Source organism: Colias philodice, chromosome 5, assembly GCF_061535455.1.
Source record: "Colias philodice isolate Cphi_HAF_F1 chromosome 5, ilColPhil1 Martin Lab GWU primary, whole genome shotgun sequence".
NCBI lineage: Eukaryota > Metazoa > Arthropoda > Insecta > Lepidoptera > Pieridae > Colias > Colias philodice.
Window position 1 is genome coordinate 9,063,032 of NC_143090.1, and position 26,701 is coordinate 9,089,732.

General features: G+C 34.1%; 1 protein-coding gene across 1 annotated transcript in view; it reads left to right on the forward strand.

Annotated features, from left to right (window-relative positions):
- The first annotated feature begins 23,198 nt into the window (after window positions 1–23,198).
- Window positions 23,199–26,701, forward strand: part of LOC149488570 (C3 and PZP-like alpha-2-macroglobulin domain-containing protein 8) — a 68,004-nt gene continuing 64,501 nt past the window's right edge. The window contains exon 1 of the mRNA XM_089695318.1: window positions 23,199–23,398. The gene's annotated coding sequence lies outside the window, so the exon portion shown is untranslated. The remainder of the gene's footprint in view (window positions 23,399–26,701) is intronic.

The window sequence follows — 26,701 nt, forward strand, 5'->3', positions numbered from 1 at the left end:
CGGCTATGGAATAATCTAGAAGTATTCAAAAGCGATATATCAGCAAACCCAGTATCACCATAAGCAGTGTTCAAAATAAAAAGCCTCTTGTCTTAAAGGGACAAATCCTTGACGGGATGTATTATGTCGAACCCGGACCCTCGTCAAGTGACGTTAACCAAGCCGTTAGACCTTTAAAACCGACATTGGCATTTTATTGTTTTTTTTTTTCTATACACATACTTTTTTTCATTATGACGCGTTTAAACGACTTTTTAAGGATTTTGGTTGGTTCTGGGTTTAGAGCGATTGATCTTCGTTGCTTAAATTTTAATTTTAACTTTAGTCAGTTGAGATGTGTCACAAGAAGGGTGCACTCACACACATCAGTCACCGTCAAGTCACCGATGACTGATCGGTGACGGTTTGTGTACGTATCCACAAACACCAGTCACCGTCATGTTGTCCGTCAGTCACGTCGCCGGTTTGACTGAATCATTGAACACATACATCAGGTTAGTGAGTGATTAGACGTGTGTCACGCTAGAGAACATGTAGCAATTGACGGTAGCACGACGCTGACTGAACTGAGACGTGACGGCACCGGGTGAGTGGGGATAAAAGTATGATACATGTATGGAAAGATTATTTGACGTGCCTGACCGGGGACGTCACTGATAGATTTCGTGCCGGCGACTGTCGTGTGGGAACAGAGTCATACTAGAACTATTGATACATATTTTTTTTTAATCCTGTCCGGTGACGTGCCGTGACGGTGACTGATGTGTGTGAGTGCACCCGAAATCTTTCGAAAGAAAAAATGAAAAATCAACAGAAAAAATATGAAAAGTTCCAGTACCAAATCACTTTCTATTTATTATACTTTAAACGTGTTTACAATGTCAATATTTATAAGTACACAAATTAAATAAAATAATGTTTAGATAGAATAATTAAATATCTTTTTTATGTTTTCCATTACTAATTGCTTGAAGTTGAAGTTGACTAGGAAATGTAAGTAGATCCTTATAAATAAGTAACATAAACATTTAATTATCCATTAAACGTGATTTAACTGAGGATATAAAATGGGATAATATGATTACAAAATATACTGAAGAGGGAACAAATTCAGTATTCTGTCCGTAGGTGGAAAATACAACAATTTAGTAGGTACGTGTATGTACACACGTAGCTACTACGCTTCAGATTTGTCGCACTGCAGCGAGGGGATTTCAATATCGTATAGGAGCTACCAACGTTGACAAGAGAGCATTTTAGTATAGTTGGTTCTTTGATATACTGTTCCTCTTGCTATTTCGGTTAGAGTCCGGGCTGTCTGGCTGGTCGCAGTGGTTGCGTTTTTTAGTGCGCATCTCATCTGCACAGGATAATTTCCCTAATTTGAAGTCATTTTTTAACGCGTAATTTTTAATATTTTACCTTTAGATAGATCCATCAATCATAATTTTTTTATTGCAAGACGTTTTTTTCGTTGTTAAATAGGTGCCAGACGCAATTTTTAATTTCGTTTTTATAAAAAATTCAAATTATTTTAGAATGTCTGTAAATTTCATATTATGTTCTTCAAACATAATATAATCTAAAATTAATTAGCCAGACGCTAATTCGATTGTTAAGTATTAAATAATGTGTATAAATAAAAAAAAGTAATGAAGCATGCAGCTCATCAGCTAGTGTATTTTAACTATGCGACAGGAAATAATTGCAAGAATACAATATTATTTACACTTGTTCTTATAAATAAAAGCTAAAATGAAAAACAAAACATAAAAGTGAAAAATAAATTAAAGTTACCATACATTGAAAAGAATGGAATAAAAACTATATCAATGAAGGTTAAACAATTACATTGTTAAATTTAAAAAGCCATCTTCATAATCATCATCATCATCATCTTTCCTCACACTGTCAGAATTATTTATGTTATCGTCTAAGGAATTGTTATTGTTTTCCAATATTCCATCATCTGTAAACAACTAGAAAGTTTGTTTCAATATTGATGTACACACGTACACACACACAACACACACACACCACACCACACACGACACACACACGTGAACACACACACACACGCATGTTTAAGTTTGTATTGAATTTAACTAAAGTAGTTAGCATGAATTTATATAGGTAGGTATACTAACGGTCCGCCCCGGCTTCGCCCGTGGTACCTACATGTATAAACTATCCTATCTCTCAAGTTGAATCGAACTGCACATGGTGTGCGAATTTTATTATAATCGGTTAAGTGGTTTAGGAGTCCATTGAGGACAAATATTATGACACGAGATTTATGTATATATATTAAGAATTAAGATTAATGAATTAATATTGTTATCATCATCACTACATAGTATAAAAAAAGTCGCTTTCTCTGTCCCTATGTCTCTTTAAATCTTTGAAACTACGCAACGGATTTTGATGTGGTTTTTTTAAATAGATAGAGTGATTCAATTGGGAGGTTTATATGTATAATAACATCCATTAAATAGTGGAGAAGTACCTACTGTTATTTTTGAGGTTTCTAATGTGATTACGTAAATAATTACAATTTTTCCACTTACAGTGCAAACGGAGGCACCCTACGAGTTTTATCAAAATACTTAATGTACTAACTACATTGAAAAGGTCTACAGAAAAGTCCGTGATGGTATATGTCTATCTCTTAGGGATAACCCACAATAACTTTTTTTATCATTTACTTTTTACGACAAATAATGGCTAATTTTCGAAGCGATTTTAACCAATACAGCATTAATCCTTAACCAATTAAAGACCTTGAATACATTGTTCATCTAATATAGATCTATATGGCCTTTTACACATGGATTTAAGTGAATATTTTCGAAGATATTACAGATTTAAAAATTGCGGGACGTAGCGTTTGCGGCGGTACCAGCCGGCCGCCCGGCTATATCTACACTAATATTATAAAGAGGAAAGATTTGTTTGTTTGTTTGTTTGATTGTAATGAATAGGCTCATAAACTACCGGACCGATTTTAAAAATTCTTTCACCATTCGAAAGCTACATTATCCACGAGTAACATAGGCTAGGTTTTATCCCGGAAATCCCACGGGAACGGGAACTATGCGGGTTTTTCTTTGAAAACGCGGGCGAAGCCGCAGGCGGAAAGCTATGTTTTTATATTCAACGTTCACAGTTTTTCTGTAGTGTATTTAGCGATTATTGCACCCGTGCGAAGCCAGGGCCGGGCGGGTCGCTAGTTAATATTAGATATATATATTAGAAAATTTAACTTGTATTGGCAACACTGTATTTTGTTTGTGGTTCTTTTTCTTCTTGTACGCGGTGTGTAATGTGTGGTATTAGGCAATGTGCTATTGGAAACAATATACTTAAGTTTATGTAATCGCTGTTTTCATTTAAACCCATAACTTAATAGATAAGTAATAAAAAAATTGTTTTGTATAGAAGATTGTTGATGTACCCTAATAGTTTATTTTTTAGCCTAAGGAATAAAATGTACCAATGGAAGGTACTTGTTCCCACAACACAGGGAATCCTAGAGTAGGAACAATTCAATTTCTATGCATCTTAGGTATATTTTCGAAAAAAAGAAGTTATTTTTTATTGTTATTTAATTTTCGCGGCGGACCCTTTCTATCTCTCTTGCACTTTAAACTATCTCTCCATATACACAATCATCAAATTGTTATACTTACCTACACCTACTTTCACTACGTTTTTATTTGTACATATTTAATACTTAACAATCGAATTAGCGTCTGGCTAATTAATTTTAGATTATATTATGTTTGAAGAACATAATATGAAATTTACAGACATTCTAAAATAATTTGAATTTTTTATAAAAACGAAATTAAAAATTGCGTCTGGCACCTATTTAACAACGAAAAAAACGTCTTGCAATAAAAAAATTATGATTGATGGATCTATCTAAAGGCAAAAGTTTAAAAAAAACGCGTTAAAAAATGACTTTAAATTAAGGATAATTTCCTGTGCAGATAAGATGCGCACTACTGAACGCAACCACTCCGGCCAGCCAGACTGCGCGGACTCTAACCGAAATAGCTAGAGGAACAATATATCAAAAAACCAGCTATACTAAAATGACTTCTTTTTCAACGTTAATAGCTCCCGTACCAATACTTCCAAACAGTTTATTTATTGTACGTAATTTTGTTTAAACCGACCCATTTGATATTTCATAGAACATTTTATTGCAAAAATTCAAGAATATTGACGTCTGGCATAGGATAGTGATTCTGAAGTAATTTTTGAAAGGAGCTAAATAACTATTTACACCATTTATTTAAACAATGTGATTGTTTAATCTTATTACTTCAAAATAAGCCAATAAATGGGTCAAAAAAGAGAATTCTCTCGTTAACATTCTAACTCTATACAGTTCGCTCAACTCTATACTGGATATCCCGGATTTTGTTTTACTATGCTCAATGATACTTAAACTTTTTGACACACTGATTACGTACCTACGAGTAACCTTAATACCAGTTATACAATAAATAAATATGTCACACTCTGTAGTGTTCTACAATGGTCTCCATGTAGAGTAGTAACCAAGCTAACCATACACTCTCTTTACAGAGGTTTCTCAGTTGTGGCACCAGAAGTGGCTGTTCCAGGGAAGACCACAGCGATCCTGGTGACTCTCCACGGCAGAGCTGGTGATGAGGTGGACCCTCTCAACGTGACGGTACGACTCGAAACACAGGACTCCGATAATGACGTGAAGTTGCTTACAAGCGCTAGCCAGATGATTACAGGTGAGGTTATTTTATGTGTGAAGTATGAAATTGGATTGAATACCCGTGTCGCTAAGACTGTAAAACGTCGTCACATTACCAGCTTGTAGACAATTGATTGAGACTACACAATTAAACATAATAATGTTTAATAAATTGGTTTTGAAGAAACAAGATAGATTTTTTTAGGATTGCCATTTATCTATTAACTAACGATTTCATTTCATATAACCTACTCAGTAAATAATAACAGGGGAAACTGGTATTAGTAGTACCATTTTAAAGAAGAGGGGAGTGACAATGTTACTTACCTTTATAGGGATAGAAAATCACTTACATATTATGCCTACAGCAGCTGCAGTATGCATCGTTTTTAGTAATTGAATGATAATTTACAGGTTATATGTTATACTGATATGATAATTATGTTAAACGATATACTAAACTGATAAACGACTATATTTTCTTAGTAACATAGAATGAAAGTATAAAGTATCCTTATCGCGTGTAAAACTAAACCCAACATGTTTTATAAACATATTTCTAGTCATTTATAAACTACCTAATAGAAGTAAAAATCAACCAGAAATATCATTGCAATCCATTTGAAAAGGCAAATGCTCTTTTCATACATTCGCCAAGTGTATATTTCTCTTATTTTCAAATAGTTTTGTACGGTCATTTTAAAAGTTTTCTGCCAATAGATATCGGATGTAGGAAAATTGTTTTGCATTCAGAAATATATAACCATGCATCGGAGGTGTTTCCTTTTCACGTATTGAATTGAAGTGATGCCAAGTCTCTTGTATGTCTTTGAAATGTTTTTTTTTGTTTGACTGCTTTTATAATAGAGCTATATTTTGTGTTGAAAAGTAAATAATATACATTATTTATGTCAAGAAAATCTATACTTAATATTATAAAGCTTAAGAGTTTGTTTGAACGCGCTAATCTCAGGAACTACTCGTTCGATTTGAAAAATTCGTTCAGTGTTAGATATGATAGCCCATTCATCGAGGATGGCTATAGGCTATATTATATCATCACGCTCAGACCAACAGGAGCGGAGGCAGGTGGGTGAAACCGCGGAGCGCAACTAGTTAAAGATAAAACACGAAACAATAACGATTGCTGGCAACTTTCTAACGATAATTCATACCATGATCAGTGACTGTTACATATAATATAAATTTTATTACAATTTTGCCGCAAGTTTTGCATAAATTTATATCGTCTGAGGCCATCAAGGCGGCATTTATCTGGGAACGTAGAACCTTCCGTTGGCAAAGTGTAGTGCACTTTAAATTTAATTCGTCTTTTGTTTCTCTTCTAATACATTTCAAGTCAGTATTATTTTTCGCGGATTATCTTCCTAGATAGAGGTCGGTGAATTATCTTTATTGATTTATAGATAAGATATTATTACATACCTAATATTATTATGAAATATAGATTATCAGTATCAGTATTCACTCAAAAGTAAAAAAGAAGGTTGTAGTACAAAATTACGCTTTATTTCATTAATTACTAGCTAGTTACGTGATATCAAATCAGTAGAAGCCTACTAATCTAGACTTATCTATCTCTGTCCAAATTCATCCAGATCCAATCATAGATTTTTGCGTGAGCAAAAAAAGTCCTTTCATACTTTCGCATTTCTAGTAAACTAGCTGTTTGACAATTTCGTTGTTATTATTATATTTCAGTTATTATCCTTATCCTATGACCTATCCTATGTCTTATACAATTACTACAATCCTAAATCTATTCTATACAAAATTCAGCCATTCTTGAGCTATAAGTGGTGTAACTAACACGACCTCTTTATAATATATTATTTATTAGAGAAAGCAGTATGTGCAACAATTTTCACCAATCATCAATAATAAAACATATCATAATATCAATAACATATCAAATCTCCTAACTTCATAATATGTATCAAAAACAGTATCTTATCAAGTGCAAGAGTTGAATAAAAGCAGCACCGTAGCAATGTAGGGACACACGACACTATCTTGAAGTAGATTAATGTCCTCGAGAGATTGCTTCACGTTGAGAGCAGCCTTATAGTAATTTTAGTTGAATTACTCCGCTGTACGAGCGACTGTTTTGAACTTCACAGGCTTTTGTTTAACGACGTCTGTGATGTTATCGGCGTTAAACTGACGAAATAGTGTGATATTATCTTATGATATTAGATGTAGATGCGCCACTTGCATATTATAAAAATTAGGCACTCATTTTCATTGACAGATTATTTGTCATTATAGCTGACAGATGAGCTATACATATACAGATCAAATCGGTGGTAAATGGTGCAGCTGTCATGACGAAAGGTGCTTCTAGAAGAAGTCTTCTAGAATAAATAAATGTTTGAGTTTGAGTTTGAAGTGCAGAAGTTGGGAAATTACTAATCTTCTAAAATTAATGCTTATGCAATATTGAGACCATAAAAACAATTACAAAAATAATTGTTCAAATAACATGCAATTGAAATAAAACACACTTAACACAACCATTATCCCCTCAACCGATACTAAAATTAACTATTTACACGCAATATTTTCTCATTTACATAATTGTAACAGCAATCATGAATATATTAAACGGCGTATTGCTAATCGCAATAATTTAGGCCCAATTAACGATAACAGTAATCATTACGCTCGATTATCTTAATCAGTAACTTAACTAATGGTTATATTGTTAAACGACGTTTTATATGGTTATTCTCGTTATGCTTATTGTGTAGGTTTAAAGTTATAGAGCATTTGATAAGAATCGAAAGGAAAAATTTTATCTGGTTCTTTTTAATATTATAATGATTCTACATCTTTGTTTTTGCATTGACATTAAAAGGTTTCGAAGAATTCACATAAAGTAAAATTATAATTCTTTGATACAAATCGTATTTACAAAACAGTATACATATAAGAAGAAAAACAAGCTTCTAATAATACAGTAAGATAATCTTCCAATCAAATACATCACACTATGTTCACAGCATTTATAGGTGTCAGATATATTATAACTAGTTATCGAGCACATCTTGACGAGGCTCGGCGGCTCTAAATTAAACTGTTGATAGCTCAAAGCGATAGGCCTTCAGATATCCGATCTTTGCTTAATGAAACACCATTTAAGCTTCGTGCTGAACTGATGTCACTGTATACATTTCGATTGAACGATTACTGATGCTTTGTTCCATTAGGATATAGATTGGGTTTCATATCTTTAATCGAAATTGTTAGTTAACCTGCTAATGAGTTAGATTGATATATTTTACAGGTTTTGAACCTACAAATATAATAACCTACAAATCTGTACATATTTAATACAGAACAGAAAGGAAAAATTAACTTATCACCTACTCACCTTTAAAATAAATTATACGTCTGGTCGGTTTCACAGTTCCTCGATATGTTAAATTTAGCTTACCTACTTATCAGTAAAATGACAAATAATGTATGGAAATTTTTGTCAAAAAATTAGATGTAGGCAAACAACAACAAGCGGCAATTCATACCTGCGCGGCGTAGCACCGTATCGGTATATCTCAGTGTGAAATCTCCCATTACATTACACATCTTAATCCATACATTGCTCACTTTATAAAATGAGATAAACAAATTGAAGACATGCAAGTACGGAGTAACTGTAGAAATAAATTCTCGGTAATTTTTCCATTCCACCACACAGATGGCGCAGCTGCGATCACGGTTCGTTAGCTACTCCTCGAGCAAATCTGATTTCTTTGGATTCAATTAGCTATTGATTTTCGTTATTAACGCCTGCTTAAAATGCTAGCTCGAGGATCTACTACAGGACTAATCAACGCTGTTTTGATGTTTGAGGTTCTGTACTGACAAAGTGTTATGACGAATTCCTTACACAGCTTAGACTCTTCCGACCCTGTACGTTTTTATTGAGTGATTTTTGCGAAATAATTGATTTACCAATGTATAGAATTTTTCATTAATCCAAAAATATTTTTTGTACTGTTTATTATGAAAAACGAATTAAGTTGGTGTCTCCAAATATATTATGTTCCCACTTTCTTTGATTGGATCTTTATGTTAAAAAAATCTGATTAAAAGATATTTTCAAGACAAAAAGTTTGCAAAACCGTCTAACTTATTTACATTCTTCTAACTTATTTAATAACTTCAAAGTTATTAGTGCTCAACGCTTCAAGAGAATATGGAATTAATTTTTATTTAAGTTAACAGAGGCTCACCCTTCTCTCAGTAAACACGGTTTAATTCACAAAAATATTTCTAATTTCGCACAAAAGCCTGTCTCTCTTTTATTATTTGGTGTTTTAGAAAATACATTTTTCAGTACCGCAAAATTATCAAAAATATTTAAAAACCTGCTTTTCTTAACATCTCGAAAAGTTTTTTACAAAAAAAATATAGCTCTCGATGTAAGCACATTCCTTTTTTTTTCATTCCATATTTCATCTCTCTCTCTCATTGATATGTGTTGAAAAGTGTCGTGTTCTTTTTTATAATTTAATATACTTATTTACTTGACATCTATTCGTACTTATTCGAAGCATATAATTATGATTGTCTAATCTTTTCTGTCTGCATTTGAGCAATAAAGTATATTAGGCTCTCCATTGTGTTATATTACTTTAATCATTATCTAATATAAACTAGGTAGGTACCTATAGGACGCTATTATACAAAAAAACAGTCTCTTTTTTTCTGTCATCTTTTTGTCTACGTTTAGGTAAAAAATAATTGTCCAAAAGTTACTTAAAATCCACTCATCGCTTATAATTTCAGAGTGAAAAACGCGGTATTTCTCTACTGTTTAATTTTTTAATAAAGAGGTCTCATATTGAATGGAAACGAAATGTCACAAACTATAGACGGCAAAAGAAAGCTGCAAAACTCAGTGAGATTTCTATGCAAAACACTCGCGAACAAAATATTTTATTTGGCATGTACATTTTTTCCTTTGTACTTATGGAAATTTGATGTCGCTAGAAAGTACGAGAAGAATATTAAACAGCCAATTGAAAATTTGATAACTTTTTGGCGAAGTTCATAAAGGCATGAATATTTTAGTACAATTCAATTGTAAGTTGCCTTTTAATGTAAGCTCGATAACGATATAACACAATTTGGACGTGTGCTGGATGTGATTAATTAAATTCTTCGGAACAATAAATTTCATTAACAATCAGCTAGAAATATAAAATGGTATGCTATAAATAAATTTAATTATTGTAATAATGTATACGGATGTTTGAATTTCAATTAATAAATTACTAATAAGGAAATGTTTTGAACATTTCTTGTGTAAAACAATAAATGAACGAAATACGCTCTTTATATTTTCTTTCTTTATAATTTCTTTAATGTTTCCCTATTATTTCTATAGAATTTTATATTTATATATATAGTACAAATTTAAAAAATACGTGAAGCCATTAGGTATCTAAGTAAATAACTGCTTCTGAATATAATTAATTGATTAGATGTGGAAAGGCCTACTGCTACCGATACCAGAACAGAAATGAATGGATTACGATAAATTTAATACCCTAAGCAAGGAAAATACATTACATATTTGATTCACTGGTGAATTTTATATGTATTATTGGGAGTCTTTATAGCAATCACAGCGAATTATCTAGTTTTAGAATAGTTTTAGAACTATTTAGTTTTTAGTAATTTCAGCAAACCACTCATAATTATCATCACAGATATCGTCATTATTCCGCACTTTCCGTTAATTTCTTCATCATTTTCATATATATATATATATATATATATATATATATATATCTACCTATCATTTTATTTACGACACTTACTAAAATAAAAAATATACCATCTATATTTCCTAAATATTTCCAAAAAATGCCGCTACGTGAAATTGCTTCAATCGGAAACTGTAAATAAAACCAAAAACGATGTTTTAAAGTTCAAATTTCACCTGAATAATTCGCACATAAAGCATTCACTGGATGAAGCGTGGAACATACTTTTAACTAGATACCATCGCTTTGAAACTCAATACGGTGCGATGGTCTCGTTATCAACCTTTTTTGTCTATTTAAAATAAAAGTTTAAAACCAGATCGGCTAGCAATGTAAATGGTACTTTTTCACAGAACAGCGTGCGGTCGCTCTGCGGACTGTTTAGAAATATGTTCGTGTTTTTTGTGACTGCGTTTTATAATCTTTTTGGTTAGTCTTTAGTCAAATGGATACCGTGTGTTGAGTAATTGAAATTTCTAATAAAGTAACAAAATTATGGACTGTTTTTGTACTTTATTTTTTATTATGAAGGTATTCATATCTATTAATTATTATCAGTCGTGTAATTCTATGACTATATCATATGAAATATTTCTTTCATCACACCCATAGAATAAATATGAGGATTATGATAGCAATAATCGAATATTAAACGCGTTGTAGAGTCCATAATTCCAAAATTTAATTAACATACCAAAGCAATTTCCTTTTATTTATTTTTCGAATCATTCCTGCCATTTTATCCGATATCTAATATGGATTTATTCCGTAAACAAAGAGGATAATGAATTACGTAAATATATCATCGAAAATCCACATTCATAAAACCGCAGGCATGAAAAGGATCGAAATAAACGGAAAAAATATTCTTTTTCACGAAACAATGTTTATCCCGAAAATCTTTAATCTCGTAATGGGATTACAATTCATGTTTAATTAATAAGATTGACCTAATTAGCCAAAAAGTTTCTTTGTTAACACAGATCTTCAAATAGAAATTATTTGGCTTCTTTATAATCGACTAAATACTTTTTTCGTTCCTTCAAAACGTTTGATAAATCAATTTCTTTGTATGAAATAGCTTTTTGAAATTACAAACGATTTATATTATTTGTGTATGTAGTAGTAAATTACCTAATTACCTAACAAGTAACAATCTAGGTGTCTTGAGTGTACATAGTTTAGAAGCTTTGAGCTTTCCATTGAGCTTTTGGGTGTACATACCATATTATGTATAAATATTAAAAGAAGAAAATTTAAACATTAATAATTGAAATTACTAAGCGAGATCTTAATTTACGGAATTTAATTATACGAGACATTCTAAAAACTAAATTTTAGGCGCGAATTCGTAGAAAAACGGTGCTCATCTCTGTGGATAAATATAACAAAAGTTTTATCAGAAACGTAAACGGTAATTAAAATGAATACTTTGCTGTTACAATTCAACCCCAATAATAATGTATATCGTTAACAAGGTGGTTTTTCCTGAAATGTAAAGAAAACAAAATAATAATTGGGTATTTTGCAAAACTATATACTCCAAAGATATACCTAGTATTATTATGTTATCTGTGGTTTTAGTTACAAGTACTTAATTATTAATTACTAGAGCAGTATCATCACTACATAGTATAAAACAAAGTCGCTTTCTCTGTCCCTATTTCCCTATGTCCCTTTGTATGCTTAAATCTTTAAAACTACGCGACTGATTTTGATGCGGTTTTTTTTAATAGATAGAGTGATTCAAGAGGAAGGTTTTAGTATATAATTTATTAAGTTTTAGACAAAGCGAGCGAAGCCGCGGGCGGTAAGCTAGTTTAAATTAAAATGCAAACATCAAACTACAGTTGCATATAAATAACAACTAATAACTAGCTCATACTAATAAATCTGTTAACTTCCCAGGAAATATCGGATTTCCAATATTCCAATCCGAAAGTTCCCGTATCGTATTTATTGTAGAAACGAGTGTATCCATTACGAGGAAATAATTGAAAATACTTTTCGCTGTTAGCAATTTGTTATAAACTTTCAAGAAATGGATACAAGTTTTAATTAAGATATTAACTAGCATTGGTATTGGTAATATTAACTATAGTTATAGGTATATGTGAGTTTTTTAAACGGTTATTTTTAACTAGCAAGCTTACGCATCTTCGTCAGCCCTCAATAGGATTATTTTTGCCACATTTTTAATTGCTACTCCGCTATAACCTAGTCGTAGCGTGATAATATTATTTTGTCGGAATGCTATGCTGCAAGTGGACTATCTAAAACATTTTTTTTTTCAATTTAAACCAGAAGATCCTGAGATTATATTATGTATGTTCAAATACAAAAACAAACTCTGCGGCTTTATAATTATAACTATAAGTACAGATTTCGTGCACACATGTTTGAAGTAATATTAAAGAGATCAATTAATAATATGAGTATTGTATTAACATGTGATAGTTATAAGTTATTAATTGGATTAAACATATTTTGACCCTTGTTTAGAAGAAGTCTTAATCATAATTTAGGTTATTCAGACCATTATTTATTGTCATTGAAAAAATTATGCCATTTAGGCCCGATTTTTCAATCCTTGGTTAAAACTTATCCGTCGAATAAAGTATTACACGATAATATTAAAATGTCACCATTAAACTGTCAAATCCGGACAATTAAAATGCATTTTTGAAATGTTAGTTTAATAAGTTATCCGAAGAATAAGTTTTAACCAACGATTGAAAAATCAGCCCTTATACAATAACACTTATGACATGCAAGTCGCTTTATAACAAACAGTTGTGATCGTATAGCAAAGTTATTTCTCGCAGTTTGAATTACAAAGGCACATAATACTAAGCATTCTCGCTCAAGTATAAAGAAATATCAAAGAATACTCGAAAGTTTCCTTCTTCCTTAAACTTTCAGCTATTTTCTTTGTTACCTGTTTTCTTTAACGTAATTTACTTTAAAATCTAAGTTTAAAAGTGGTATTTGAAACACATTGTGATCGGATTGAAGTTATTTGTATGAAGTTTATTTTAATAAACAGAACACTGGTTTTTAAAAATATGGGTATTTTTGACAAAAAAGAATCTCTAGGTATTTTGGGCCTGTATCAAATCTATAAAATTTAATGAAATACCTACAATTAGAGACAGAGTCTATTTATGCACAATACCTATAACTATTGGAAATAAGTAATAACTATATAACAGCATTGCAAAGGTAGATATATATTATATCCATAGTAATATTGCATTAAGAGTGAAAGCTAAATTATGCAAGACTAGATTTCCGCCCGCGGCTTCGCCCGCGTTTTCAATGAAAAACTCGCATAGTTCCCGTTCCCGTGGGATTTCCGGGATAAAACCTATCCTATGTGTTAATCCAAGTTACCCTCTATATGTGTGCTAAATTTCATTATAATCGGTTCAGTAGAATTTGCGTGAAAGAGTAACAAACACACACACATCCTCACAAACTTTCGCATTTATAATATTAGTAAGATTTTCGTATATTATAACTATTTCACTAACAGGAAATCACATCACTACTTCAACAAACTGAACTAAGCTATACAGAATCATCTCAAACAAAGTTACTAAACATTTATAATATCATTTCGTGGAGCACAGATAAATAATGTTCAACATCAAACGCCCAAACAAATATGAACTATATTAATTCCGCGTCACGCTTTTCTGAACGGATCCTTGAATTTAATCTATTTAAATCCCCATATAAAGTCTGAGCCTTGGTGAGGTCACGGATTTGCGGAGCGATAGGCGGAGAAATCGCGTTTTTAATAGCTTAGAAATTGATTGTAAATGGTATCTATAGTCATCGTGTAGTAGGAATATTTAGTAATAATAACAAACGATATAGTAATTTTCGACTGTATCGCCACAAAATTTTTAATTGTTAACTGAAAATTAACAGAAGAATATGACATGCTAAATATGAAATGGATACTAATAACAAAATGTGTTGAAAGAAATTCCGCTTATTAAAAATAAATAATGAATACAGCTTAGTAGTCAGTCTTTACAATGGACAACTTATTATGTAAAAACATAAGAAAGGTTGTCTTTTATGTAAAAACATAAAAAAATTGTCTCAATTCCACGACTCAATTTTCGAGAAAAGCAACAAACGATTTATTTATTTCCAGTTCTTTTCCCGCTTGTCGCTTTCTTCTATCCTTTAATCCTATATCTTACAAGTCATGCCAACACAGAGTATTAAAGTTTTAATTGAATCTGCTTTACGCCACGTCGCACAGTGTAAGGAAATCGCAATCTAGCGGGATTTAATTCAAAATTTGAACTTTGATTTATCTAGCATTTATTGATGTCTATTTATTCCTTAGCTACTACTTAATAGGACAGCTTATTTTTTTCTTATGTAGGAAGGTCAACGTTAATATGAAAAATGTTTATATCGGCAGCAAAACGGAGTCACACTCACTGCGTGTTTTCCAGTGTTAATTTGTGCCAATTCCGTTTACTTATTACGAAGCGATTATTAAGTCAATAGTGTTTTTTACTTTATTTATTATAGTGTTAGTGTTTAATACGTAAGTACATGCACATTTTGTTTGATTTATAACAGGCAATAATAGGCAAAACCAACCATTTCTGTTAGGACACGAAATATACTTCGATTTATTTAGATTTTAAATTCATTGGACCCGAAAACACATTATATAGCATAATATAGCAAAGTGTATACCATCACAATAAAGCTGATGATTTAAACTAACTGATGCAACTCAAAAATTTTGCGCTTTTTTGCGGCACCCATACATTTTTTTTAAATTTTCAACATGGCTATCGAAATAACGAAAATGCAAATTTTCGAAATTTGATCATCTAATAGTAATCAATTTGACGAAGTTTTTTCATTTTTTATGTGGTATTATCCTCGTGTAACTTATTATGGATTTTATAAAAATAAAATCAAGGGTTTGTTGAGAGCATTATGCCAACAAATTGAAGTTAAATCGACTACATGCCATCGTCATCGGGGTCGTTTTTTTTAGAAAAAAATGTGATTTGGTTAAAAACAACTTTTTCGCCTGAAAGTGTTTTACTAACTATAAAAACACTTATTATAACCTATTTCAATCAAACTTAATAATTTCCGTATCATCAGAATTAAATCCCGCTAGATTGCGATTTCCTTACACTGTGCGTCGATGGATACTTTTCTAATTATAAGTAGTTTAATGCAAACTGCTAAGCTTGGTGACAAATAAACAGGGCAAATAGTTTTAGCGCTGGCTTGGTGCATACAACTCTTACGTGTTTGAATTAGGTACATAATATTAAATGAGCTTCATTCTATGTGTCTCTATTTAATGTCTCTATTTAATCCCTCGAAAGTAACTCTGTCTGTCTGTCTGTCTATTACGCTTTCCCGCTTAAAACTCTCAACCGATTTTGACGAAATTTGGCAGAGACAATCTTTAGACCCTGAGAAAGAACATAGGCTACCTTTTATTGCGAAATATGTACTACGGGCGAAGCGGGGGCGGACCGATAGTTCATTATAAAGAGAAGACTTACATCAAAAGATTAATTCAATTAATAAAGGTTGGAGTTTGAGTGCAATGGACATTAAAATTACATCGTAAAACTTATTATAACTCCAGCGTTTGATATCAATTAATGAATATTCAATAACTTTAAAGTTTAAACATAAATGTAATCAAAAGGCTGAAAACATTTGAAAAGACGTCAATCAAACAGAAGTTTAGCAGCGAATAAATTCTTTACAAATTAATTCAAAATTTGATTTAAATTTCAACTTTTGACAAACAAAAGACGCAAGTCAAAAACATGACTGTTGTCTGCGTAAATACTTGATTCAGTATTTAGTTTTGCATATTACTTGGCATTTATTAAATACTATTGCAAGGTAAGTTGTAATTGAATTTGTAATGAAAGGTTTGACAAATATCCTTTGTGCATCGAAGTTTCAGCGTAATGTATCATTTAGCTGTTAAACTTGTTCGTAAATTGTAGTTCTATCTGTACAATATTGTTCAACCGATTTCAAATCACTCGCTCTAAATAATATTATAGTTTCCAATCATCAAAGAATGTTTGTAATCAGTTGAGTAGTTTTTGATTGAAGTAGTATCAAACCAACATAAATTGAAATCTTACTTACGCTTACACTTTCCGCGTATTTAGATACTTCCTTCTAATAATTATTTAATTATCCAACTTAGTCCGCTGTAGCCTATAGTTATCTATTTTTCCTGTTAAATTCTTGAAAATTGTTGAAAGGAATTCCTTGGTATTTAGCAACTATTTTATATAACCTATTACTATCGTGAAATTTTTCTCGAGAAATATTATAATAAGCCAATTAAAATTTTATAAATTCAATTATGATTTTTTTTTAATTGTACGTTGAACGCAAAATGCATTCACCAGAAATATTTTTTGAAATAGAATGAACTAGTTTTGTTATTTCTATATTGAAAACTAATATTTTCTAAAAGATTCTGTTGAAATGTAGAAATGAACGTTTTCCAATAACCAAATGAACTCAAATGCTAATTTATTTCATTAGATTTGTAAATTAGAGTTAATAGGAATATGTGTTAATCCCTATAGACTATCATTTATCTTGCTTTCATTGGTTTTAGAACATATTTTAGAAGAATATTACGTTTAATTTTTAGATCTTATACTAATGAACGTAATTTTCTTATTAGAACATATTTTTCCCACATTTTTATAAGAAGTACTTTTTATTTTATAACTCAGTATATTAAATATTTTGCCACATGTTATGCACGATAGAAGGTTATTTGTATGTATAATACTTTCAGCGTCCCCCGGGTGGCGGATGGGGGGGTGGTCGGTCAGCTTGCCTTGCTAAGATGACCGGTCAAGTCCTTTGGACTCGCTGACCAAAGTAGGGTGTGGTCCTCCAGCATATAGGGGGTTGTGCGGCGGGTTAACTACCCGCCTGCGTAAAAATCACTAAGTTACGAAACCGACAAGAGTACAGTACCGATCAGATCCCAAAACTAACGAATTACGGCAAAGAATTATGGACTTCCGATTAGCCTCATGGAATGTACGTTCACTCTACCGACCAGGCGCCTTGTACCAAGTAAATAGGGATATACTAAAATACGGTGTTGGTATAGCAGCCCTCCAAGAAGTAAGGTGGCCAGGAAAAGGGGAATGTAATGTTGATAATGACTCTGTTTTGTTCTATAGCGGTAGTAACACTGGACGTCACACACATGGCACTGGCTTTTTAGTCCCCACCAACTTATTAGAGAACGTGATACGTTTTGAAGCAATATCAGACAGGTTGTGCATGATTCGCGTTAGGGGAAAATTCTTTAATATCTCTATAGTAAACGTTTATGCACCAACCGAAGATGCTGACGAAGACACCAAAGACAAATTCTACGATCACCTTGAATCAGTCTATGAACAACTCCCAGGCTACGATGCAAAAATAGTAGTTGGAGACTTCAACGCCAAAATCGGCCGAGAGGATATCTTTATGCCAACAATTGGTAAGCATAGTAAACACAATACCACGAATGACAACGGTGTGAGATTAATAAGCTTTGCCTCGAGTAAAGGTATGGTAGTGAAGAGCACTATGTTTCCGCATAAAGAGATTTATAAAGGTACGTGGAAGTCTCCAGATGGGAAAACTGTCAATCAAATTGATCACGTTCTTATAGATGATAGACATAAAAACATTATTCAGGACGTAAGATCATATCGAGGAGCCGACTGTGATAGCGACCACTACATGCTAGGAATAAAAATTAAAAGCAAAATTAAAAAATCCGGAAAGGAAAGCAGAATTAATACAGAAATAATTGACGTGGATGGCTTACAAGATAAATTAGTTCGAGAAAAATTTAACATAGAGATAAATAATAAATTCCAAAATTTAACAGTTGACGAAGACGTAGATAGAGCTTGGGACAACATTAGGAACACAGTGAAGGAAGTTGCTAGAAAGATACTGGACAGGAAAAAGAAAAGGAGAAAGAGAAAATGGTGGAACAACGAATGTGACAACATCATTGAGGAAAAGAAGAAATTTAAAGTACTAGCGGAACAAAGCACAATATTCAATAATAGGTATATAGAGTTACAAAAAGAAGCCAAACGAATAGTCAGGAAAGCGAAAAGACAACATTTAGATAATTTAGTCAAAACAATGGAAACACTAATACGAGCAAGTGAAACTAGGCAGTTCTACCAAGAATTAAAATCATATAAGAAAGGCTACCAACCCGTGACCCAAATGCTAGAAGATGAGGATGGCAATTTGATCGCAAACAAAGCGGACATTAAAGTCTCGTGGCGTAATTATTTTCAACAGCTATTGAACTGTACCCAACTCAACGTACCTATACCGCAGTCAAAACAAGATAATGTAGTGAACATTGAGCCACTGTCGTTTAAAGAGGTTCAACAAGCTATAATGAGGCTTAAGAACAACAAAGCTCCAGGAATCGACGGATTGCCTTCAGAGATCTGGAAATACGGAGGTGGGGCATTACAGTCAAGGCTGTACGAGGTTTTACGCAGGATCTGGGACTCGGAACAGCAACCACAAGAATGGAATATGGCAATCATCTGTCCAATCCACAAGAAAGGCTGCAAAAAGAAGTGCACGAACTATCGCGGAATAGCGCTGCTCCCTACTGCGTATAAAGTTCTCTCGTATGTGCTGCAGAAAAGACTGGAAGTGTATGCAGAAAAAATCGTGGGCGATTATCAATGTGGGTTTCGGCGCAACCGCAGCACTATTGACCAGCTTTTCCTTCTCAAACAATTGATGGAAAAGCGCTGGGAATACGCTCAAGGGATTCATGCGTTGTTCGTGGACTTCAAAAAAGCCTACGATAGCATCGACAGAGAAGCCTTGTACAACATACTTAGAAACTTTGACGTGCCCAAAAAACTGGTAGATCTGATTCAGGTGGCCACTAAGGATTGCAAAATGAGGGTAAAGGTGGGTAACGATCTGACGGAGGAGTTTGTAGTCAAAACAGGACTGAAACAGGGCGATGCGCTGTCGCCAATGCTTTTTAATTTAGTGCTCGAATACGTCCTCAGAAGAGTTTTAACTGTCGACTTTGGACTGCAGCTAAATGGGAGGCACCGGGTGATAGGGTATGCGGACGATCTGGCCCTTCTGGGAGAAAGCAAATCTGAGCTGGCGCTGGCTGCAGCGGCCCTGGAAGAAGCAGCTCAAACAGTGGGACTTAACATTAGCCATGAAAAAACTGAATACCTCCACATGAAACGGTACAAAAACACACGTCTAGTGAGGGAAGATCTTCATGTTGGACAGACAGTTTATAAGGGCGTTGCAAAGTTTAAATACTTAGGGTCCACTGTCACTGACACGAATACGAGGCAGGAAGAAATAGATATCCGCATCCAGAGTGCTTTACGTTGCAGCGCAGCCCTTCACAAAGTGTTAGTGTCAAAGCTCCTGAGCAGAAAGACCAAACTAAGAATTTACAAAACAGTAATTAGGCCTATTCTTATGTACGGTTGTGAGACTTGGACGCTGACGCTAAAGGAGGAAAATAAGCTACTCGTCGCCGAACGAAAGATTCTGCGCAAAATCCTGGGTCCCGTTAAAGAGCCAGATGGTAGCTTCAGGATCCGTAGAAACGCGGAAATTCAACACCTTGTGGCCGAGCCCAACATCATTGGCCAGACAAAGGCGCAACGCCTCCGATGGCTCGGTCACGTTTTAAGAATGGGGGATGATCGGGCCGTGAAAAGGGCATATCTGGGCATTCCAACTGGCCGACGCCCCGTGGGCCGTCCCAGATATCGATGGAGCGACGCAACAGAAGCCGATCTACGCAATCTGGAGGCCGTCAATTGGCAAGAAACTGCGCGCGATCGAGGAAAGTGGCGTGAACTCGTGTCGGAAGCCAAGACTCTGTTTGGGTCGCAGAGCTAGTTAAGTAAGTAAGTAAGTATAATACTTTCATCTTAACAAGCTTTATTTAAAAAGGTATTTCAAGTCTACAATACTATTTATAAATATGACTTTTTTCGGTTTTTTAGTATGCAATATATTTTATACACACTTACCTCTGTGTGGTACTGGAACGAGAGTCTATTAAACCATAATAATCAGCAAACGTTATTCAAACGTGTGTGCAGATAATGAAGCAGCTTTCACGACTAATTTATAGAATTGTGTGCCAAAATTATGGCTCAACCATGGCTCAACACATTCATAAGCAAATGAGCGTAATTAAATGCGGTTTAAATTCTAAAAATCTCTTCTAGGCCTTACATTATATGTATATAGAATTAACTTACATGCATAAATAGGCCTTTTTGAGTAAGATATAAATTAGAAGTGAATTTTGAATTAGAATATAATCGTCCAAAGAAACTATCCAGTCGTTTAAAAATCTAGATAGACTTGAACTGAATTTTATAGCTTACAGCGAAGTTAAATAAGAAGATTCGTTAAGATTTATTTTAAAATTCTGGTGGATAACTGAATTTAGTATTAGACAATATGAAGCATGATTCTTTATGCAGTATTTGAATATAGGTAAGTGAAATGTTCCACTCAAAAGCCCATCAAGAATATTTTTCATAGAGCTCGAAGATTTCTGTTGAAATACTTAAAATAATTAGTTCCTAAATATTTTAAGTGACGTTTCCAGAACCATTTGTCTACACTAATATTATAAAGAGGAAAACTTTGTTTGTTTTATTGTAATGAATAGGTTCATTAACTACTGGACCGATTTTGATGAAATTTGGCACAGATAATCTTTAGACCCTGAGAAAGAACGAACCTTTTATTGCGAAATATGTACCACGGGCGAAGCCGGGGCGCACCGCTAGTTAAGAATAAGCCTATGTTTAAGTTTATTTTGATTTCGAGAATTCCTCTGAAAAAACAAGTTCAATATAAATTAATTAGAATGTCGTGCAAATTCCAATAACACGCGGGAACAGCAAACGAAAAAGCATATCTGTATGTAAAACCTAATTTTATAAACATGTCAGACGCCGTTGTAATCTGTTTGAAATTCAAATTAATCCCTTTGTGAATTCGTTGAAAAGTTCACAACTCATACAAAGAAGTCTTCATAAATATTTCTCGTTTCGCAGCTTATTTTATTATTATGATTAAAAATACTTTGCCTTTGTAAGTAGCTCTAGTTCTTTAACGAGTTATTTATTTTGCGTTTTTTTCATTTGAACTATGGCTTTGTGAGTGTACTTGGTGTATGAATAAACCGGGAATGGAATGAGGATTTACAATATTATTATATTTCATTGTTTTATAAGATTACAATGGTTGTAATTAGCGGAAGGAGCGTTCAAATAAGCGCTACATTTAACATTGAATATAAACTAAAATTAAAATGGTGTCTCCGTTATACTTACATTCTCAATTTTGTTTCCTAAAATTACTATCGGAGCGATAAGAGAAGCATTGTTTTCCTAAAATTTCGAACGTTATGAGTTTTTAAACAATATCAATAATGATGATTAACACTAAGATGAAATAAGAAATTAGGTTTGTTAAGTACTTATGACAGAAAACACAAAAAAGAAAAGCCGGATTCGGAGACGGAAAGTCTTAAAATTTAATTTTCTCATGTAAATATTTTCCGTTAGTTACATTTAAATACCGCTTTAGTAAAGTCCATATAACGCGGTGTTGTAAAAATTAAGCGACATTCAAGAAGCAATAGAAGGTGAAAATAAATTTCCACCAACACGTGCGTTTATACAATAATCATTTTTACCTTTAATAACGTCTGGTTTAAGTGCTTGTTCGGCGAGGTTGGCGCAATTATTCCTTGAACATCCTTTATATTTGGAGTATCTCCAAGATCTTTTGTTGGTTCGACGATTCTCGAAGCTTCGAGAAACTTTTCGATTTTAAATGGATTCTGATTCGAGTTTGAACATTTTTCGAACGTTAAATTTTATGGGCATATTAATGTCGCTATTGCACTGGAGCATTTTCTAATGACGTTATACATTGTTAAATTTAATGGGATAGTTTGAAATATGCTATTTTGGTCTGCTTTGAAGCACAAAATACGTATTCTGGTTTATAATTTTTTTTATACTTGCCTTTTCGCAAAACTTTTGTCATTTACCTTATGCGATAATGAACTAAATTCGCAATAATAGTCGCAATTAAAATGCGACTACATTTTTATCATACTGTTTTCTCTCTTGTCTAAACTACGGACGTATTTAACCGAGTAAAATTATTAAGAACATTCTAAAGAATGAAAAATTAACAGCGAGTTAAACTAACAGAGCATGGTGAAACTGGGTCTAAGTATCAATATATTTCTTGTCAGTTTTACGTAAAACTTCAAACGTTCATTTGTTATTTCCAATAGGTAAAATTCCAGTAATTTTATATAGTACAAACTACATCATATTACTGGAATTTTACTTCTCAGCTTTCTACTATATTATTTACATCTAAGAGAGATGCCGAGAAAGACAATGATAGTTTTATTTTTTCATCCCACATTACGATACTTCTCGAGATTCTAATATGTAATATGTAGGTAACTAATTGCCACAAATTAATTGAGGGATACCCTCTCAGATACTTCTCAAGTGTCAATAATATAATGTATTACAATTATTGATTTTTTTCCCAGGTTACGGCATCATACCGCTCAAGATACCACCGTCACCAGGCTCTAGCTGCACCCTTCACACCACGGTGGGGTGCGTCAATGAAGAATGTACTGCTAAGAGCCATAGCGTGATCAAACTGCTGGGCCCAGTTAGGGATGTGATTGTGCGACCAGCTCGACACCATTATAGACCGGGAGAGACAAGTGAGTATATAGAAGGTGTCCCAAGAAGTATGGATATACTGAAGCCAGGAGGTAGAGGACCTAGAGGGACATCCGAATCACCCCCTCGCATGTTATGCGATTTTTTGTATTTTCGGAGTTATGACGTTTTTGAAGTGAAAACTTCTTTAGCGGCGTTGAAATCTTAAAATCGCGTCAGGACACGTGACCTGATCGAAAAAGCGTAAGACGGATACCATTCCAAAATATCAAACATGCTCAACGTTAATAATCAAGTTTTCACTTCTGCCGGCACTCCCGGAGTGCAACCCGTCTTTTTTTTTTAATAACCGAGTACGATGAGATTTTTATTTATGGTGACTCCCTCTCCCTCTCCCTCTCCCTCTCCCTCTCCCTCTCCCTCTCCCTCTCCCTCTCCCTCTCCCTCTCCCTCTCCCTCTCCCTCTCCCTCTCCCTCTCCCTCTCCCTCTCCCTCTCCCTCTCCCTCTCCCTCTCCCTCTCCCTCTCCCTCTCCCTCTCCCTCTCCCTCTCCCTCTCCCTCTCCCTCTCCCTCTCCCTCTCCCTCTCCCTCTCCCTCTCCCTCTCCCTCTCCCTCTCCCTCTCCCTCTCCCTCTCCCTCTCCCTCTCCCTCTCCCTCTCCCTCTCCCTCTCCCTCTCCCTCTCCCTCTCCCTCTCCCTCTCCCTCTCCCTCTCCCTCTCCCTCTCCCTCTCCCTCTCCCTCTCCCTCTCCCTCTCCCTCTCCCTCTCCCTCTCCCTCTCCCTCTCCCTCTCCCTCTCCCTCTCCTTCTCCCTCTCCCTCTGCCTCTGCCCCTGCCTCTCCCTCTCCCTCTCCCTCTCCCTCTGCCTCTGCCTCTGCCTCTGCCTCTCCCTCTCACTCTCATTCTCTCCTATTTTGGTTAAGACCAGAATATAACAAAAGTCTTGAGATTGATATTTTTATTTTTTTGCTTATGCTAAAAAAATACTTTGAAACGCGTCTTACTAAGAAAACTGAAAATGCAAAAAAAAACTGTAACTTATAAAATTATTAATAACTAGCGGTCCGCCCCGGCTTCGCCCGTGGTACATAATATTTACGTTTTCTCTACATAAGAACCATCCTCGTACTTCAAGGAATATAATAAAAAAAGAATTATCGAAATCGGTTCAGCCGTTCTCGAGTTATGCGCTGTCCAACACATTTTGCGATTCATTTTTATATATAAGAAGATTAAGAAGCGTATACGAAAATCGATAAATACACAAAACACATAATTTGCACGATATTGACAAAAATCAATATCCAAGAACCCTTTTCCAGCCATACATATAAGGGCCGGCGCCCACTGCCGGCACGGCACGGCATGGCACGGCAGAGCATCCTGCGGCGTGCAATGGCATCCCGCGGCATGCCGTGGCATCCTGCTAAAAGCCCCACTAATGCTGCATAAGTTTCAACCTTATTTCAACTAGCTAGCAATCATAATTCCTCGACCCCAAAGCAAGACACGTCATGCCGCCGCATCCTGCGGCGTGCCGCGTCATGCTGCAGCATCCTGCGATACGTCGCGGCATCGTGGCATCGAAATAAAGTAACTTGAATTCTAAACTGATTGAAATAAGATTCAAAATAACTTCATTAGTAATAAAATCCTCTGCCCTGCCATGCCACGCCGTGCCGGCAGTGGGCGCCGGCCCTTATTATAAAATAATACTATCAGATTATTATGTACCTATGGGAACTATATGCACGTGCTAACAAACAGAACAAAAGCCTATATACATAATATTATTAATTATTAAGTATACCATCCTCACACCCCGGACACTCCATACAAAATTATCGTTTTGACAGTCACACTGTAGAGACTGCAAATGTGTGTGTTAACGCTTTGTGGTAGACACATAATTTGTGACTAGCGTAAAAAAAATTCGCGTTTTTCTGATGAAATAAATCCGTAAACAGCACAATATCTAACCATTTTCTACGAAAAACGATAATCACAAATTGCGTATCGTCCTTGCAGAAAAATGCGGACCGTTTTTAGCCTGATCGTGCGGGGTGAGGTAAGTGTTTAATTTTGGCGGGAGGCGGAGAGTGTCCGTTCTGTAGCGTTTAGCTACTATTATGTATTCTGTGCCATCCTCTAGCTACATAGGAAATTTTACTCCTAATCGCTTTTGCTTGAGAGAATTTTACTTAATATATTTTTAAACATAACTAGCGGTCCGCCCCGGCTTCGCCCGTGGTACATGTTTACGTTTTCTCTACATAAGAACCATCCTCGTACTTCAAGGAATATAAAAAAAAAGAATTATTTAAAAAAATAATCTATCTTCAAAATCATAATTTCTTAGCGTAAATATAAAACGAGTACTGATTGGGTAGCAACATAACATGTTCAAGAAATGTATGAAAGCAATAATAATTAAAGATGTATCGCTACTAATGACCCATACAAGAACATAATGAAACATAACGAAGTAAGCCCGATCAACATCTCCCCACGCGTATTGGACATAATTGATTAGATTCCCAATTAGCCTGTCGACGAAGATTGGCAGCTTTCTTTTGTTCCGCCTACGTGATAATGTTTTTACCTTTAAATTATTCACGTAAAATAGAAGTTTAAATTATAGAGAATAGAGTTTATTTTTCATTTTTATTCTAATCGTCGGTGTTGCCTTATTTTAAATTGCTTATTTTTTTATTCCATGCATTAAAAAAAATCTTCAGTACAGCACTGGCTGAAAACAATAATTGCGACGCGCGCGGCGCGACGCTAAAAAAGAAACGACACTAAGATTCGAAATTCAAATTTTCCCTCCACATTTCTTGAGGTTAATGTTAATAACACGTCGAGTGATTAATCGTGTAATAGATTTTGATGAATAATTATTATTTGTTTTTGAGTGTGTAGTTATAATATTGGTGTTATGAAGTAGTTTTTAAATTTAAGCTTATTACAGCTGGTTACAAAGTACGGTAGAGAGTTATGAAAATGTTTTATAAATTTCTATAATGTCCAAATGTGTATACCGTAGTCCGTATGCTATAAGTTTGACTCAATAATTATTTTAAGTAAGTAAACGATACCTTTTTCACTTAACTTTTTCATATAACTCATAGTAGTGTCCAATAAAATAACTCTCATTTATATATTCCTCTGAAGATAATTTATCATTTTTAATTCTATGAAAAATGAAAATGGATGTTTTTTAATTAGCGTAGTATTGATTTTAAAGTGGACATTAATTTGGAATTAACTCATGCTATTCCGCATTATTCACGGGCATGCAATTACGCAGGATAAATAATTGCCTTTTGGGAATTCGTTAACATTC